The sequence below is a fragment of the Papilio polytes genome, unplaced genomic scaffold, assembly GCF_000836215.1.
Source record: "Papilio polytes unplaced genomic scaffold, Ppol_1.0 DF821511.1, whole genome shotgun sequence".
Classification (NCBI taxonomy): domain Eukaryota; kingdom Metazoa; phylum Arthropoda; class Insecta; order Lepidoptera; family Papilionidae; genus Papilio; species Papilio polytes.
Window position 1 is genome coordinate 2,613,789 of NW_013527693.1, and position 18,209 is coordinate 2,631,997.

At 32.1% G+C, this 18,209-nt stretch overlaps 2 protein-coding genes across 6 annotated transcripts in view; one reads left to right on the plus strand and one right to left on the minus strand.

Annotated features, from left to right (window-relative positions):
* LOC106108521 (serine--pyruvate aminotransferase, mitochondrial) overlaps window positions 1-18,209 on the minus strand; it is a 187,158-nt gene that overhangs the window by 86,528 nt on the left and 82,421 nt on the right. The window lies entirely within an intron of this gene.
* Window positions 1-18,209, plus strand: part of LOC106108520 — a 61,634-nt gene that overhangs the window by 6,117 nt on the left and 37,308 nt on the right. Inside the window, exon 2 of one of the 5 annotated variants that reach the window (XR_001225948.1) lies at window positions 9,999-10,036. The exons of the other annotated variants lie outside the window; for them this stretch is intronic. The gene's annotated coding sequence lies outside the window, so the exon portion shown is untranslated. The remainder of the gene's footprint in view (window positions 1-9,998; window positions 10,037-18,209) is intronic. 5 annotated transcript variants of the gene reach the window in all.

Genomic DNA, 18,209 nt, shown 5'->3' on the forward strand with positions numbered 1-18,209 from the left:
GAATTATGTGAAAATTCGGAGATAACTTCCAAAAGTGAGAAAGGGAATTCGTGATATTTGCACTTCTGTTCTTTCTTTATTATTCTTCTTTTCTCTTTAAACATATTATGTTTTCCAGAAAAGATGTTCTAACTCTTTCATTCTTTATTTTCTTTTTAATTGCATTTCTTTTTGAGCTTTATAGTTTAAGAGTTATTAATTATTTACGTCACGTTTCTAATTATTAATAAAATTATAAAATCTGAATTTATATCTAGTTAAACGTACAATAGTTTCTCTGTAAATCACGCTTCGCTTCCTTGTAACAATCAAATTAAATTAAGTGAATTTATTGTATAACAGGATGTAGACGATTACAGAACTTGACGTGTAACAAATGTGTATATAGATATATGACATCTTGTCTGTCTGTATTAACTTCATAGTTCGTCGCTTGTGAACTTAATACTAATAAAAATGTGGCCTTTGTTACCTCTGGGAAAGTCCTTTCAAATCATTAGTGAGTTATCTATTTAATAATAAAGTACTCTAAGAATAATTTTAGTAATAGTTCTCCTAATATACTCAGATATAAAATGGCTTTTATGTTAACAATTCCAGACAGAAATGCAGACAATAACAGATTTTAACATAATATTCCTTCGCTCCTTTCGTTTAAATATACTTTAGTGAACTGTTTAAGATTTAGGTATTCAATAATGATTTTAATATATCTTGTTATTTTTATATTATCTTTTATATATTATGTTATTATCTATATTATATCATATCTTCCCTACTACTGATATAAATAAAGGATTTTTGTTTTGTTCAAACTCAGAATAAAAACAGTGCCTCCACTTTTGATTCCTTATTTAAAAAGTTATTGTTATCCTTCTTAATTTACTTGAAAATACATTTTAATACAAGTGATTAGGCAGGGGAATAACACGGTAAGAGAACTTCGAAATAAATTAGACATGAATCTTTTCAATAAATATAACAAAAAGTTACACTACGCTTCAAATATAACTAGCGTTAACAATAACCAGTTTATAGTGTAGATAGTGTTGTCCTGGCTACGTTTGGACATTTCGAGCACGCCACTCGAATATCGATTTCGTGATCCTATTTTTGGCGACGTACTCGGAATCGCCACTATTGAATTTAGTTGTATGCACAGACAACATGCTGTATTTTCGTACAGAATACTGTGCCTTCAATTATATTAGCTTAGTATTAATATGAATTAAGTAACGTATCGAATCAGGTTGCTGTTATCTACTAATACTATAAAGAGGAAAGATTTCGATTTTTGTAAATATTGAAATAATTAAAAAACTAATGGGCCGATTTCAAAAATCCTTTAATACTTTTACGCTACGTTATCAATAAGTAACATAGGCTATATTTATATTTCACACGGGCAAAATATATGATAGTCTATATATTTAAAATGATCTATTCCAGTGTAATATAAAAACACAATAACTGATTGCAGTTAAGTACACATTAGTTTAAAGTGCTCTTCTATTGCATTACTTACACAATAGGTGCAGATGACAAAAGTGTAAAAGGACCTTTGGCCATATTGAAAGCATCGTTTGCTTTATTCCATTCCCGCCTTTTGAGGCATAAAGTTATTTTCTCAACAAAGCACGCGGAGCCTCTGAGCTCCTTATATTGGACCTCTCTTGAGCCGATCCATTGTAATCTTAATGCTGTATTATATTAATGCGATAAACATCTCGAAGGCGAGATCGGTGCTCTTTTTTTGTGAATCGTCTCGGTTTAATATTGGCATAGACATACTCGTATATAGAGGGACATAACAACGTATATCTGGTAACGACGTCTTTATCTCTGCAGTACATCATCGGGGAGACATTTAATTCTATCAATAAATCAACTTGAATGGTCTTTTTGTCATCTTTGTTTGCTATATTTGACGATTAGTGTTAAGTAAAAATACGTGTGAAGAAAAATGAGATACCAGAATTAAGTTGGTATTTGGTATTTTTTACTTTAAACATTGCTTACTATACGGAAATGTATAGAAGATACTAGCTTCCGCCCGTGACTTCCTTAGCGTGAAATTAAAAAAGAAACATAATTGAGTAGCCTTTGTATTCTTCTACACTATCCTCTACATCTATACCAAATTTAATAGAAATCCGTTAAGCCGTTTAGTCTACAAACTCTAACAAAGAAGCGTTCATCCATCCATCCATCTAAACTTTCGCATTTATTATATTAGTGTGAAGTATGATTGATTTGTATTACATTTTTAACGTTTTAGTGAATTAAAAAGATCAAAATACTGAGGCAAAAGATATCACACGGACCAGTATAAGTTGGCCGACAAACCAATGACTCGGCATGAAACTTCAAATTGTTCTGCTTGCAATGCGGCCGCCGTGAGTCAGGTATAATGAAATCCAATTCAATCACATAGTAACATTGTGTTTATCTATACGGATTTATAGTCCGTTCTTGCATCATTGTAGAGGAAACGAGAACGTGAAAAACATAAAGTATCGAAATGGTTCTTCCTGAAATACAGCATGATTTAAAGATTACATTTACTGTACTACATTATGACTATATACAAAGGATGTTGTATAAATAAATTCTTCCACAACTCATGTAAAAATCTTTTAAATTGTGGAAAGTAAATCATACTAATAACATAAACGCGTATGTTTAGACGGATGGATGGATATATTAGAGTTTGTAGCCTATGGCTGAACGGATTCCACGTGGACGAAGTCATATGTTTAATTTAGTGCATTCCATTTTATACAAAACGTTTTATAGTATTGTTATTACGTCCAACATATACGATTAAATATATATCTCAAGTTGTCTGGAACTGGGAAGAAGTTTGCACTGGATATGTTTAGAAAGTTCGATGTGGCGAGCTTAAAGCCTTTGAACTTGAGACTTCCTCCGCGGCCGCATAATCCGAGTGGATACTTCACAAGTTATGTAATAATTTATATGTTATTGCATTTATTTTAACAAAAGTTACTTGAAATATTTCTCTGGTAACATTCAAGAACCATGTTATTAAAATGTTAAACTCCTTAACATTTTTTACCAATCGTCTGTTCACATGTATATTACAAACTTGCGTTATATTGCGCGTATTTGTGTTTTTAATATGTTTTTGTATAAGTTTTTCCTCAGTGGAATTTCACTTATATTCTCTTTTATTGAATGAATAAACTTGCCAAATTGAGTCAAAACATGTAACGAGTCGCTGCTCGTTTTCGCTTTTCCTATTAAAAAAAAATGTAATGGTCCATTAGTAATTCCAGTTATCGAGTGGGGAAACGGTTGTTTTTCTTTAGCACGGGATGAATCAGCTTAATTGGCACGACACCGCACCGGCCCTGGCCGCCGTGAGATAACAAGCTAAGTAACACCTAGAGGCTTAGCGCGCCTTCATTATTCTATTTACTCGCACCTATTATAAGGATTAAAGCTTGGATTTAATGCATAGCGGAAAAGAGATGTATAGTTATTCATTTGTTTTAATATTATTTTGAGTGCAATTGTACTGTCATGTAACTAACGCTGTGTTTTTTCTTTGTTTAAATAAATATGTCGGTCATTAGCAATGCAAGGACTCCCTAATTTTCGTCTTGTTGATTTTTTAGTACTCTTAAAAAACGTTTATCAATAAATCATACTATTTTGTGCTAAACACTAGACTAAGTGCCAGAGACGCGAGTGCATAAGAACGGGCTCTACGGTTTGTTTATCTTTGTTGGTTTTAGATTCACAGTCGATAGCGTCGCGTCTAGAAACCATCTTGAAACAGCAACGGCACTTTCGTTACGTTGTGTACTTACTACTTGAGTAAAATGCAGCGCGCTATTCGCTCAAGTAAACAGTCTGTGACTTTGATCGTGATTATTTTTTAACTGTGACTTTAAGTATTTAAGCTAGCGTTTTACTACCGTTTAGTTCCATGTAACATATTACAAGAGAACCTATCGGTTTTACGCAGGAGAACCCTATAGCTTTATTTATGGATATATTTAGATCGCGCGCACACCTTTGACTAAACTATCGCACAACTGTTTAGTCCCACCTTGATTCCTATGAACTTATGTGGAGGTGCGCACACTACTCGATTGTACAACTAAACAGTTGAATTGCTGCGAATCGATCGACAATCGTACAACAGTGTACGATAATTTAGTAAAAGGTGTGCGCCAGCTCTTAATACTAAAATCCGATAATACGTCTTTTAGAAATAACGTCAAGAAATTGCGAACATTGCGAACACAACTTTATATTTTAACTTAAAACATAAAAAAGGTACAAAACGTATGTTTATATAAATTTTAATAATATATTCCGTTGCAATAGGTATTTTCATTAAAGTTGAAATATGTTTCAACGCCAATGATATATTTAAATAATGCAAAACATTCGATTATTGTGCATTAATATGCTTGTAATGAAATTCACAAAATAGACATCAATATATTGCGTGTCAGATCAAAGTTGGTAAACGCAATTTATCATGTCCTGGATCAATTTCATAGATGAAGTAACACGGTTATCTATCACCAATACGATCATTTACTAATAATTTATTAGTAATTAATCATAGACCAGTGGTTAGTAGGGAACTAACGATGTCTTTGATTACAATTACTTAGCAAAGTCTCAATTTTAACAATATTAGTAACAGTATTGTTGCGGAATTCATTGTCTACCTATCCGTCCGTTGCCTTCACATGATTTTTATTCACGTCGTTGTTGGTTATTCTAAGAGCGCGAGCACATTTGACTAAACTATCGCACAACTGTTTAGTCACACATTGATTCCTATGAACTCATATGGAGGTGCTGACATTACTCTATTTTCAGTTGTGCAATTAAATAATTGAATTGGTTGTGAAACAATCGACAATCGCACAACATTTGTGCGATAGTTTGGCCAAAGGTGTATCTCCTCTCTGAATTCTGTAATTATTTGTAGGTGGCAAGGCACTAGTGGTATTTCAACCAGTAGTCTTTCTCTTTGCCTCAATTAAAAAAGTTTGATTGGTGTCATCGTTTTCGACTGACAGTATTGAATACAATTATACCTTACCCATGTGTGATAAATAACAGTAATTTAAAAGCAGCAAGTGATTTGCAATCTTTTTTTTAATTAATTCAGTAAGTCTCGGACCTTTAGCCATGTAACCGTATTCGTTTGATCGCGTGCATAGCTAAGATCCATTAATGTTGCCAGCCGCCGCCCGCCGCCCGCCGCCGCCAACAAACAAATTACGGATGCAAACACATCGCAACACGCGAGCCTTGAAAGCATTTTGCTTGCTTTGTCAATTCCCACCCTCTCCTCGTATCGTCCCGAACCTGCCCGACCGAGTAATTTGATAAATGTTCTTGTTATTGTCAATACTATCGATAATTGCTTAGGAATGCACGCGATGACAATTTATGTTACACTATCCGGACTTTAATATAAAAACATAGATAGTGTTTCAAATATAATACATTTTGGCTTTTTATATAATTTCGCGAAATAAAATGTTGACCAATATATATTAATATTATAAAGAGGAAATATTTGTGTTTTTGTATATATTTCATTTACGTAAAAACCACACAAAAATTCTTTCGCAATTAGAAAGTTAATTTATCTGTATCATGGGTTGCGTTCTTAATTTCACGCAGACGAAGTCGCAAATAACATTTAGTAAATAATAAGGTTCTTATATAGAAAACAAAGATGCATATTTATGTGAAAACTGCATTAACGACCATATTAATCTATTTCGAATTAAATTCCCCATGTAACAGCGTAGAGTGAGTTAACAACACGTCACTCGTTCAGTTTGTAGCTGCCAATTAAGCAGAGTGTCCGTTTCAGGTACAAGCAAGTCAAAGCTTTCCATTACACTAACGTTGGAACAATTTATAACAGCTACAACATATTTTTTTATATTCATATTTGTTAAAATCTTGAAAATTATTAACATTTAAAGCAATTGAAAACAGTATTGTATATAAAGAAATAATTAAAATAAAAGAATATTATGAAAAAAAGTACTGATGAAAATCAATTTAAAAAATAACTAAGTCAAACAAATGATCCATTGTACTCCTAGTAAGGGTATTGGGAAACAATAAAGCCATATTTTCAAATGTCCATTTAAAAAAGGCAAAAGAACCTCATAAAAAGAAAACAGAAATATCGCAAGGCCGTGGCATTTTTAATGTTTTCATGCGAACACACGAGCCGTAGTCAATGACTAAGCAAACCACAAACACTTGGTATGCCGGTCGTCCACGATTTAACTAGCGTCCTTCAGAATGCATCCGCGCCATTGAATAAAGAAGTCCACTTCAATCCACTCACGTAGCACACAAACGGACAGACGGATTGATGCGTCACGTGTACCCTGAACACTTCGCTCCCAGCTTCAATTTAGTTAAAAGTATAAGCTGAGTGCAACGCTATACCCAACTTTGCTCGCCAAGACGGTCTTTACAAATCCCAAGAAACTTTGCAACGCTGAAATGCAAAATAAAATATTTCTCTAAAAGCTGAATTTATAATGCATATACAAACGTTTATTACATTCGAACATTTTAAATTGCAAAATAACATTTTGTTTACATGCAAAGTCGTGAGAAATGTTCTGCAATATTTTATAATAATAACGCTTTTATTCAGAAATATTAAAATAAGATTTTATGGTGTAATGTTCAGTTTTCTAGAATTTCGTTAGTATTATTTTTAACGTAATAATCTAAAAATTCGATTGTATTTTTAACTTTTAAATATTCGTTTGTGTCCTTCATGAATAAAAAAAATAAACGAATGAAACTTAAAATTTTGTGTTTAAAAAATCCCATAGCAAGATAAAACCACACGCGACCTGTTGCTGTTCGTACTATTTTATATTGTTCACGGCTTAACGCGTTCTTTATATACGTTTTGGAGAAAACTGCAATTTGAAAGCGTCACTTTAATCCCGCTGGTTTAAGTAAAAAGTCGGAAAATAAACGGTACATTTCAGTGAGATCTTTTAGAAGTGACCTTATGTCGTAATGTTTTTAAGGCGTTTTTAATGCACATAGATTTTAAAACATGTCTATGGCACTTCACTCGTGAAGCCGGCATACATGTTCTTTGATTAAAACTGTCAGTCAGAACTGGGCATATTTAGCGGGCCTCAGACTAAACGAGGAACCATAGAGCAAATCCACTTCTAGTCTGTAGTAGTAAACAAAATTACTGGAATATTTCAATGACCAAGCTAGCCTTTTTATCGGCAGATGTTGAGATTTAACCAATTATCTAATTTACTCGTGAAATTATTCACATTTTAAAAAACGTAACTGTAAAAAAATATTACAGAAGAAAAACTAATTTAATTAAGTTTTACGTGTACCAAAGCCTTGTCTGGAATTTTTAATAAATTACATTTGTTCAAAATAAACAAATCGACTAAACTACGGCTCGTAGACCTGAAAGAAATGTACGCCGCGCTTTTAATAAAAGAATAAACATATTTGCGTCTGTAAAAATATTTTTTACGTTGTTTTTTGTTTTTATATCCCTTGTGTGTAAAATGTACAACAACGTTATCCATATTGCATCGATCTTTAATTCCATTATTAAATGGAAAGACGGGGAAAACTCACGCCCTTTGGTTTTCTGATGCGTATCGTGATTTTTAAAAAAATACACATGTATACTAGAGTTTCACCAAATGTGTACTCTGTGAAAACACAATAAATGTAAAACGTCAACGAAACTATTCATCTCATACAGTTGAGAATTTGCGTATAAAATTAAATGAAACCATTCGTCAAATATTGCTTAGAATAAAATAATGAAAGTGGAATATATAACTTTTTATACAAGTATCTATGTTGAACATAATTTGTTTATATACGTAGTTTACTCTTCAAGAGTTCAAGCGTAAAGTTGGTCTGATTGAACAAAAGAAACTAAAATATACATACAACATGTGAAAGTTTTGAGAAAGAAACTTTAAATTGTTTTAATAAATGTTTCGAAACATAATAAAAGTTATGTGCTTCGATCAGATTTATTAAGAAAACTATGACCTTAAAATTATAAACAGTAAGTAAGAAGGATATTAATTAAAAGAAAGGATAATAATGACACAAGTCAAGTTATATTTGTGAATTTAAGCAAACAATAGTAGAAAATATAAATTTACTTGATAAACTTAGTTCGACAATAGGATAAATATGATGTTCAAGTCTTGTATTACAATTTATTTGCATCTGATGTCATTTAAAATCATCGTTATTCGTTTGTTTCTTTTCACGCAATGTCACAATATAAAGCCATTTGCATCATCACAAGTGTTATTACTGAATCGGTACGCAGATGCCTTAAGCGAACTGTCTCGGCAGATGCCCCCTTCAATTGCATCTGCAGTACTTGAAGTTTTTCACATAAACTTAATGACATAAACCATATTATTCCTAGTAGTTGTGTTGAAAATTATTTTAACTTTAAAAGATAGTTTGATCAAATTTTTTGCAACACTAATTAGACGAACTCTATTTGCAACAATATTAGAAAAAGCAGGTTACTGAAATAGATTGATTGTGTTTTTTCAAGAAACATTTCAGATATTAACACATTACCTTGCTTCGGTTACAAAATGCTGTAACGATTTGTCTCGGAAATTGTCATTTGAAATTGCCATATATCACAATAAGTATTAGAATTATCTTCACAAATGTCTCCAACGTACTCAGAGATATTTACAGCGAGTTATAATTTATTTAGTGCGCATTCGACCCATTAAAAAGCATTCAGACCCGACACAGAGCGCATTAAGTGCGTATCGGAGAGAAAAAGAAATCACTGCAACGTATCCACATTGTATTAAATCTGGTTATTTATTTCTTATTGTCAAGCTGAGAATTCTCATATTGTAAAGTAATGTGAACACTCATGACCGTTACATTTTAATGTTTAGAGAATCTTAATTTTTCTGAAATCAATTTTACCTCATTCGGAACCTTCAATTAACGACAGATTATATTGTTTGTCAATCAGTCAGACTTCGTCTTGTGTAGATTTCCGATTTGAAATCTAGTCTAAGGAACAGAATTAAGGACTCTAAGTTCCCGCAGTGAAAACATTGTAGGATGTTATTTACTTTGTAATCATTAAATTTGACTTACTTGCTTTAGTAATATTTTCTGTAATTTTTATTCGCTAAAAGCAATTAAGTCTGAATCTAATTAATTGTAATAACATTATCGAAACATATTAAACTCTGTTTTTGTTCTTCTTCTAAATTCTTATTTAGAAGACCAGTTCCGTAATTGTTTTCTAATCCCGGAGTGACACGAATTTGAATATTTAATCTTAATTTAAAAACAAAAAAGCATGTCTCGGATGCTCTGAGCGTTTTAAAACACAGTAGGTGGGCTGATACTTTAAATACAGCATTTAAAATGCACTTACTTTCAATCCCGTAACATTTAAAAAACTGAGATACCTTCTATAGGTTATTTGAACGCATCAAAGTCATTGGATATTTTACCATAACGACTCTTTGATATTTTTTCACTCAAAATGTCTTACAAATCAATTAAAACTTTAATACTTCGGCTTAGAGATACATTTCTTTTAGCAGTTTGTGTTTATGTTTTCTAATTGTATAATGTTTTTCTCTTCTATGGGAATAAATGTACATCAATTGTGTTAAATCTATAAATAAATTTAAATGCTAATCATTATCAGCTATTTTTATTACTACTTCTTTACTTGGGAATTATTTTATTGTTTGCTTTGACGTTTTGTTTTTATTACGTGTGTTTATTACCTTTGTTATATTACTTGTAAGTAATTTAAACAGCAATAACATTTATTAATGGCTAATAAAATTTAAAGATACAAATAGTTATACTAATTTTAGAAGCGTAAGTAGCTATTTTAAAAGTATAATTGCTTGCATAATTCAATTTTTTATTTGGGTTTTTGGTTTCAGATTTCTATTTTCGCTTTTGGCGTGGGCGATAGTAAAAGGTTTGCAGTATAAAAGTATTTTTTAGCCCTACTCGGAGAAGAAAAATTATTTAAATTAAATTAAAAAATGTGTGGCATGATAATAGTTTAAGGAGCAAAAGATTGAACCTATTTTCTGACAAAAAATTAACTTATTGGCTTTTGATCAAAATACTATCTTCTATACCTTGTTTACAATATTTAAAAACCAGTTAACATACTGTAGCCAATAAAAAAAATACAAATAATAAAAGCCGTAGGCACCATGGGGCATATGAACTATTTATGTTGAGCGTAATTACATAATCGTGCATGGGCTTATTGCGCTCGGAAATTATTTTAAAGTGAATGGTTGTGGTGATTACGAGCCATGGTAGCGATTACTGTAATAAACGAATCACCCATCTAAGCTATTTAAATTTTAATCTTTATAGCTTCAATATAAAGTAAGGGTTAAACGCGGATCATAGATTGAGATTTATTTAGAGATTAACTTTTATAATGAGTCGGGTAAATTCAACGAAAAAAATTAAGTAAATATTCAAATAATAACGTTAAACCACTATTTAAATAACCGTTAACAGACTAACCTAAGATAGAAAATAGTTCTTAACTAGTGAGATTATATTAAAATTATCGGCCATAAGGAAAGAATTCGTAAAAGTGATCTTTCGCCAACAAGATTCCGAGACATCGATAGACTTCTAAAGCTAAAACGCAAGTTGATTAGCGTATCGGTTGCTAGCCAAAACATTTCATTAATAAGCAGGCAATTTTTCTTTCAATTAAAATTGTATAGCGTGTTTTGTTTTTGATGTAAGGACCGGCCCCGCCCAGTCAACTGCCGTTCGCGATTGGTTGAACAATCTCTTTGTTGGCTACCACGGAGTCTTTGTTTAAGCCACCGTACAAATTGGCATTCACCACTTACAGGCCTTTGAATTCCGTTCTACTTTTGAAAAAGTAATTCAAGGTCAGCGAACTTTTTCGCTTTATCATAACCGTTGTCGTTTTAATTGGGTAGTTAATAGATCAGGAAATCAGGATCTCGAATAATACGAGTATTTTGTTCCATGCTAGTTATAAGCTAGTAACCCTTGATTTTCTTTTTTGATATTCATACTTCGTCTTTCACATATGCTACTTATTTGTTCAGTTATTTTGTAATTTTATGAGAACGGTATTTAATAAAATTTTGTTGAATTCGTTTTCTAATCTGAAACTCATCTATCGTTAGAAGAGTTCATCTAACAAAACTTGGACTTTTTCGTACAGTTCTTAAAGATGTTTCAAATCTTAAACCCATTCTGTTTGTAACTAATCATATTGACTATAACTATTTGACATCCAATTTATAACTGCAACACGATTTGTTACCATAATAGCCCATTGTCACAAGCCACAAGGATACAAAGAACTGTCATTGTGCCGCGAACAATGCGGTGTTATGTAGTTTAAAAGTCTGCTTCCACTGTCTAAACCTATGACCATCTCTTTCATTCTGGGTTCAAGAAGCAAAGATAACAATATGAAACAAATGCTGCGCCAGTGGAATTACACCGTATGAGTTCACGAACTTGTATGATATTCAATGTCTGACCTGTAACTTGCATTGTTGGAAGTAATTTATGACTGAGTATTAACCAAGAGCAGATTAAATGACACAAAAACCACAAATCTTGCTTCGAATTGGTTCAACACATTTTATGCCACTGTGATAAATCACACTGAAGTGTCTATCGGTCACTAAATGGGAAGTCGGCGGCATTGTAAGTGTTAAATAGTCATAGGCATACAACGGATAACTTTGTGGTAAGATGTCATAGGAATTTCCTGAACGATGTCTCAGTATTTTATTGAATATCCTCCTTCTAAGAATATTATGATCATAACAAACTTAATTTGGTCCTTGAAAACCAATTATGAAATGTGCCTAATGACATTGGTTTTATTTATAAAAGTAAAAATATTCAAAAACAAATGAAGACAACTCTTAACCACTTACTACTTAAGGCATACTGAATTTAATTTTATGCATAAAATTGAACAAGATTCCTTGTATGAATATTAATTTATAATTGATTACAAGGATACCATCTGCTATGTATCATTAATATTCAATAAACATTTACAACGCGTTGCTTTCCTTTCATTATTTATTACAACCGGTGTGGAGAATCACAAAAAAAGTATAACCACTGCTGTTTAATGTGACTAAAATTATTTGAAAATATCTAAGAACATATTTTTTTTAATAACTAAAAAGTAAACAAGAAGTGTGAAATATTGTTATAAGTCAAAATGAAAATAGAAATGTTTAGAAAATTCGAACTAAAATTAATTTCAAATACTGTTTTTCTTTTGTTGGCAGGTTTTATCTTTTCTAACATGGTGAGAAAAGCTTAAAGCTCTAAAGATCTCTAATCTTGCCGGAGAAATTTCGTATCAAAGTTAATTTTCTCTAGTCAAAAGTTACGACATCTCCCTGACTTTTTACCTAACAAGTGTCACTTTCTACCACTTTCTTCAATCCAATAGTTTCTTCGGTTACCGTATTGGTTGTTTCAACATAATCATCAAGGCTTAGGTTTCGTGCCATCAAAACGTACGTTAACAGTTAAATTCCCAACACGGCACGGCACTGCACGACACGGTATCATTCTTTCGGTAATGAAGCGTAATGAGAGTCGTCGACACGCATCACCTCTCCTGTGTTCGGTTACAAAGTGTCGCCGCTGTTCATGTCGCTCGTTACTTTTAGTGATCTCTCCGCCTAAATAATTGCGGTTGAAATGCTTTGCCGCAACACTCACACTTATGTAATTATTATTTCTCACGACCGTATTACACTAAATGCGGTTTTCGTAATTGAGATGATTTTAGTTTTCTTTTTATTTAGCTAAAGCTAAATTTTGACTTTTGTTTGTACTTTGTCGACACTAATAAAAACTTTATTTCTTAGAAATGATAAATTCTAAAAACACCACAATACGAATCTCTTATATTTATTCTATTTTAACTTTTTTTTGTCTCACGTTACTACTGGCTGCCAGCAACTTCAATAGTTGTAACTAAAATTATACTAATTCTTAACTCGATTGCATAAGATTGCCCTAGTTATGTACATGAGTATTAAATTATGAAAAACCTATTCAATGTTTTTAAAGTACATAGAATAAACTACTAACGGTTATCAGTCTGATAAATAGAAGAACAAGTTCGATCCCCAGCGACGGATCCGATGAAATTAAATTGTAATTTCATGCATCGACGGTGATCGAAACATCGTTAGGAAACTTTTTAATGGATAAAGGGTGCATTAAGTCGATGTCGAAAAAATCGATAACATGTGTGGTCTTATCGATTTTTTTGCCCCTTGCCAATACAAAAAGAGAAACTCTACAATGGAATAAATACTACTGACGTATGGCTGACGACCAAAACGTTTTACCTATTTTCGGTATCAAAAACAATTGTTTTCAGCAAGATGAAAATTATAGAGGTTTTTAAGGGGATTTAAAACATTTTATTTTAAATTGCTTCACAATGAAATACCAACTCTAACACAGATAACAAATGCCAAACGGTTTTGTTTTGAGTAACAGTCTGACAGTTGACATTTATCACATTTGGATTTAGTTCGAATTTCAAATTTCTGTTAATTTATTTGTGCGTATTCTGTCACTAATATTATTACATAGTATAATAGCATTTTGCTCTCTTTATGGACGAGAGGTTAACTTCAAAAGTTGCTACTTTTATTTTTCGGGTAAGATTGAACGCGTCCCATAAATAACATTATCCCGAAGTCAACTCCTTTGATATTGCATGAAATGGTACGCCCGTCTTTATGGACGGAATATTTACGGACACTACTATTTCAATAATTCATACGCCGATCCTACATTCTATGCGACACTGAGCCGGGGCTAATACATATTTAATAAACCTTCGCCGTCCGGTGATAAAGACAATGAAGCGGTCTCGTGCCAGAAAATAAATTCAACCTCCGCCGAAACATTGCAATTATCCGTTTCGATGAGCGCAAATCGATTCAATCGTTGTCCAACAAGATATCGATTGTAACTATAATCGAATCGACTTTACCCGTCAAAGGTGGAAAGGTCCTCGAATGTAAGCCAGTTCGTCATGATAATAATAGATAATTTGTTACAAGAAGAACCCGCAATGGGCCTTAAAACCATAATAAAAACAGATAAATGGCCTTTGTGGGTCGGATCGAGAAATGAATTTAGATTACACGTTAGCGCCGACTAAGTATGGGTTCGCTTCCACCTGCACCTAAAAAACGTTAAGAAAGTAACGACGTTCTTGTCATCTGCTTTTGATGGATTCTAGTTAAGAATTTTACATTTGTCTAGTTCTAATCTAAATTTTATCTTAAGTACTTTACAAGCTATTATCTATTACTTAATAAAATTCGATAACTAGTATTGTGAAATATAGTAAGAGCTTTTTATACATGAAAGCTTTCAACTTATAAATCATTTTATCTATCACGATCACATTTGAAGACCGAAAAAAATTTGCATTAATATTTTATAACAACTTGAAGCAATCTTATAAGCAACTGAGAACCATAAACAATTTTCCATTAACACATCATAAATAACGTTATAAATTTGAGCTGGGTCAGTCAGTCGCGGAGGCGTAAGCGGGCTTTAAAAATAAAAACTCAAAAGTGAAATTAATAAAATTTAATTGCATAAAATCAGCCGGCGGCCTATAAACCGGGTTGTTTTTAACGTTGGCTTTTACTGTCTACAAGTTTTCTTATCGTTGTCTTTGTTTTTGAACAGAATAGCTGGGACGAGAATGTGTAACCCACGGTTATAATAAGGGAAGATACAAACTGGGTACGGAACATGTTGCAGCAATGAATTACAAATTGTACTACGTATAAAGAACCTGTGGAACAACTTACATTACAGCTGTTGCTGGCGGTCGTATATTGTAAGACATACAAGCTATTTACCGTGTCGTTATTTTATTGATGGTAAAAAAGAAATTTTCTACTTCATTTGTTTTTTACTGTACTAGATACTATTTAAAATTACTTCTGCATTACTTACAATCGTTTTACTTCAGGTGTATTTTGTATACAAACTAGTAAAGAATGTATTTTTAATGCAAAATTAGACATTAATTCCTGGTTTGGATTGTTTAAGTTATCTTGATTTGCTATATTAATAAAAAGACTCAAATCTGATCACAAAGGTTAATAAACGTTAACGTCGCAATTGAAAACGCTGCAATTTTTAAGTTGAAAGCGAAGGCGTATCCTTGCTAGTGGTAATGGCTATCTTCGTAATGGCCTCTCGCCCCATGCATTTAAACCGGTTCCACCGGAGAAATAGTTTGATGTATAAACGCAGGTATTATATATGAAGCAGCTGTATGCTGAGAGAAACATGCTGCGTGACTAAACGTATGCCCACGCGCATTGAATCTTGTAAGACGCCTCGAATAATTTCCCCTGTCCGCACACCGCGATTACCTCGTCATTATCATTCGGGAGCGTTCGGAATTTTATTACATTTTACGGTTGGTTTACGAGACGCCGTTTAATGATACCGTTAGTTCCGACGCTTCATTCGATACTTAGTTGACCTCGGTATTAAAGTTACATTTTATATCCATCAAGGCTAATTTTCAAATTCGTGTGACAACTTCAAATCGTATGTAATTTCATCATTGCATTACTATCGAGCTGAGTGTCGCAATAAGTAATGTTAACGCTAACATTTTTGATTTGTCATATTAACTACACTAAAAATAAAAATAACTTTATTAATTTCCCCTTGGGCAGGGGACTGGTGGCCAAACTAGAGTCGCGCCCTGTGTGATGGATTACCAGGCCCCCGCAAACCAATAATGATACATATAAAATAAAAATAAAAGAACATTTTTAATTACATTATATTTTTTTAATTAAGGAAGAAAAATTAAAATTATATGTGTAGTGTGTAATGTGTGTGGCTAATGTGTGATGTGAGTAGGGGAATAGTGTCTTACGAAGGGAAACAAATTCTCAGCAGAATACCTAAGTTTACTTGAAAGGCAAAAAAGGGTTAAAAAGAAGGATCATTTCTGTATCAAATGGATATCAGTTAGATAACTTTTATAGAGTTAAGCTCACCAGTACTGCCACCTTTTAATTTGTAATTAATTGTTTTCGTTTTATGTACAAAGTTTAAAAAAAATAAAGGAGTTCTTGTTTGACCGTAAAATAAAAGCCAAAAAAATACGTACAAGTATTCTATCGTGTTCTAGTTATAACTGCGGTAAAAATTAAACCTCATATCATAAACAATTTATACCACATCATAAAATTCTCCCCCGAAAGCAACATGCAATAAACAACTCTAATAAGAATTCATAAAGCAATCTTGAGTATTAAAAAAAAAATACGAACGTAAAGTGTTTCCACTTCTAGTTTATAAATAGTAGAAGTTGTGAAATCTCTACCTAAAATGTAATTTGCTTAACTTTGAGATTCATTAGTGGCGTAAAAATATCCTTCCCATCTTGAATAAGGCTCGTCGACTAAAACCTTGTTAAAATCACTCGCTACTCGACCCTCAATAAAAGTTTCGAAAGCCTTTTTTTCATCTACATCCTATAAAAATAGCAAATGTAACCCTTATGTAATAAAACAGCGTAAATATTTTCTCTAGATAAAGACACGTTAAATAAATTAACGAACCTTCATCTATATTTTTACTAATATTATAAAGAGAAAAGATTTGTATTTTTGGATTTTTGTATGTATTCGATGCACGTAAAAACTACTGGGCCGATTTTAAAAATTCTTTCACCGTTAGAAAGGTAGTTTATCTGTTAGTAACATAGGCTACATTTTTTATTATTTTTTTATTTGACGAAGTCGCGAGCAACAGCTATTTAGGAATATTTAAGGTAATTTATTAGAAAAGTGTAATACGTCTTTTTTAACAAAAATAAATATTTTTTGCATTTGGATTCCAACAAACATATTACACTGCAGTTAAAAATATAAGGATCCGTCGCAGCTTCGCCTAAGTGATAAAAAAAAAAACGCCTTAAATTATTTAAGACACTGTCTGTAACAATTTGCATATTTTTAATTCACAAAGCGAACCGATATAAATTGATCTGTGAAAAAGGCAAGATATTAAATAAGATGGCTACGGCTTGATAAGCCTAGTAGAATACATAAACTAACTCTCTGGAACAAAGATACATTATCTCGCAATGGAAAACCGACTTAAACACGAAAGGCATATGATTGCTTTTATTTAACTTCGCTTTATCTTGGATGAGCGATTTGTTTATGCGATAGTCATACAAATGTTATTCTCAAGCCCTTGTTATAATATAATTTATTATAGCAAAAATACTTTAGTATAATTCCGAGTAAGATTTGCAGATTAATTGTGATAGATCGAATTCATTTGTTTTATTCAAACTTAAATATCAGTTTGGGGTTTTTAATTATATCCTTATGCTTTCAATTCAAAACAAATTAATTAAAACACATTGGATTATTAAAAACTTTGCTTTCGTTATAATAATAATAAAAAAAATAAAATTGAGGTTCCGATTTAAGTTTAAACGCATCTAATTGTAAACCGGAAAACTTAACAAAACTTTTGTAATTTTTTCTTTTCCTTCGATCAAATCTTAAATAGAAACTTAACTTGAACTTAAACGAAGTATCCAGTACCATACGAATACGCTTTTGCACGTAATCACAACAAATGGAAACGCCTCGGCTAAGTTCTTAAACCGGTACGTCGTTTGAACTACAATAATATCACTCGAACGATCTAAGCCGAATAAAAATTGTTATTGTGTAGACCTAATGCTTTCGTGAAACGACTCTGCCATTGTGTGTTACAGCGACAAAATTTTCTTACAATTACCATTGTGTTGTTTTTTGACCTATTTTTATCAACGTTGTTAAATTATTTTAGTCGTTGCTTATGGATAGATAGAGTTTACTAGAGTTCCAATTTACCTTTGAGATAAATGTTATTTTTTTATTGAAAGTAAATAAACAACTTGAAATATCAGTAATACATCAAGCACGAATGAAATGAACATTTATGAATATCATAATTATTCACATAAAATAATCCAAAACTGAACATTGACCTAACTGGAATAGATCAAATTGCACGATATTCGAATC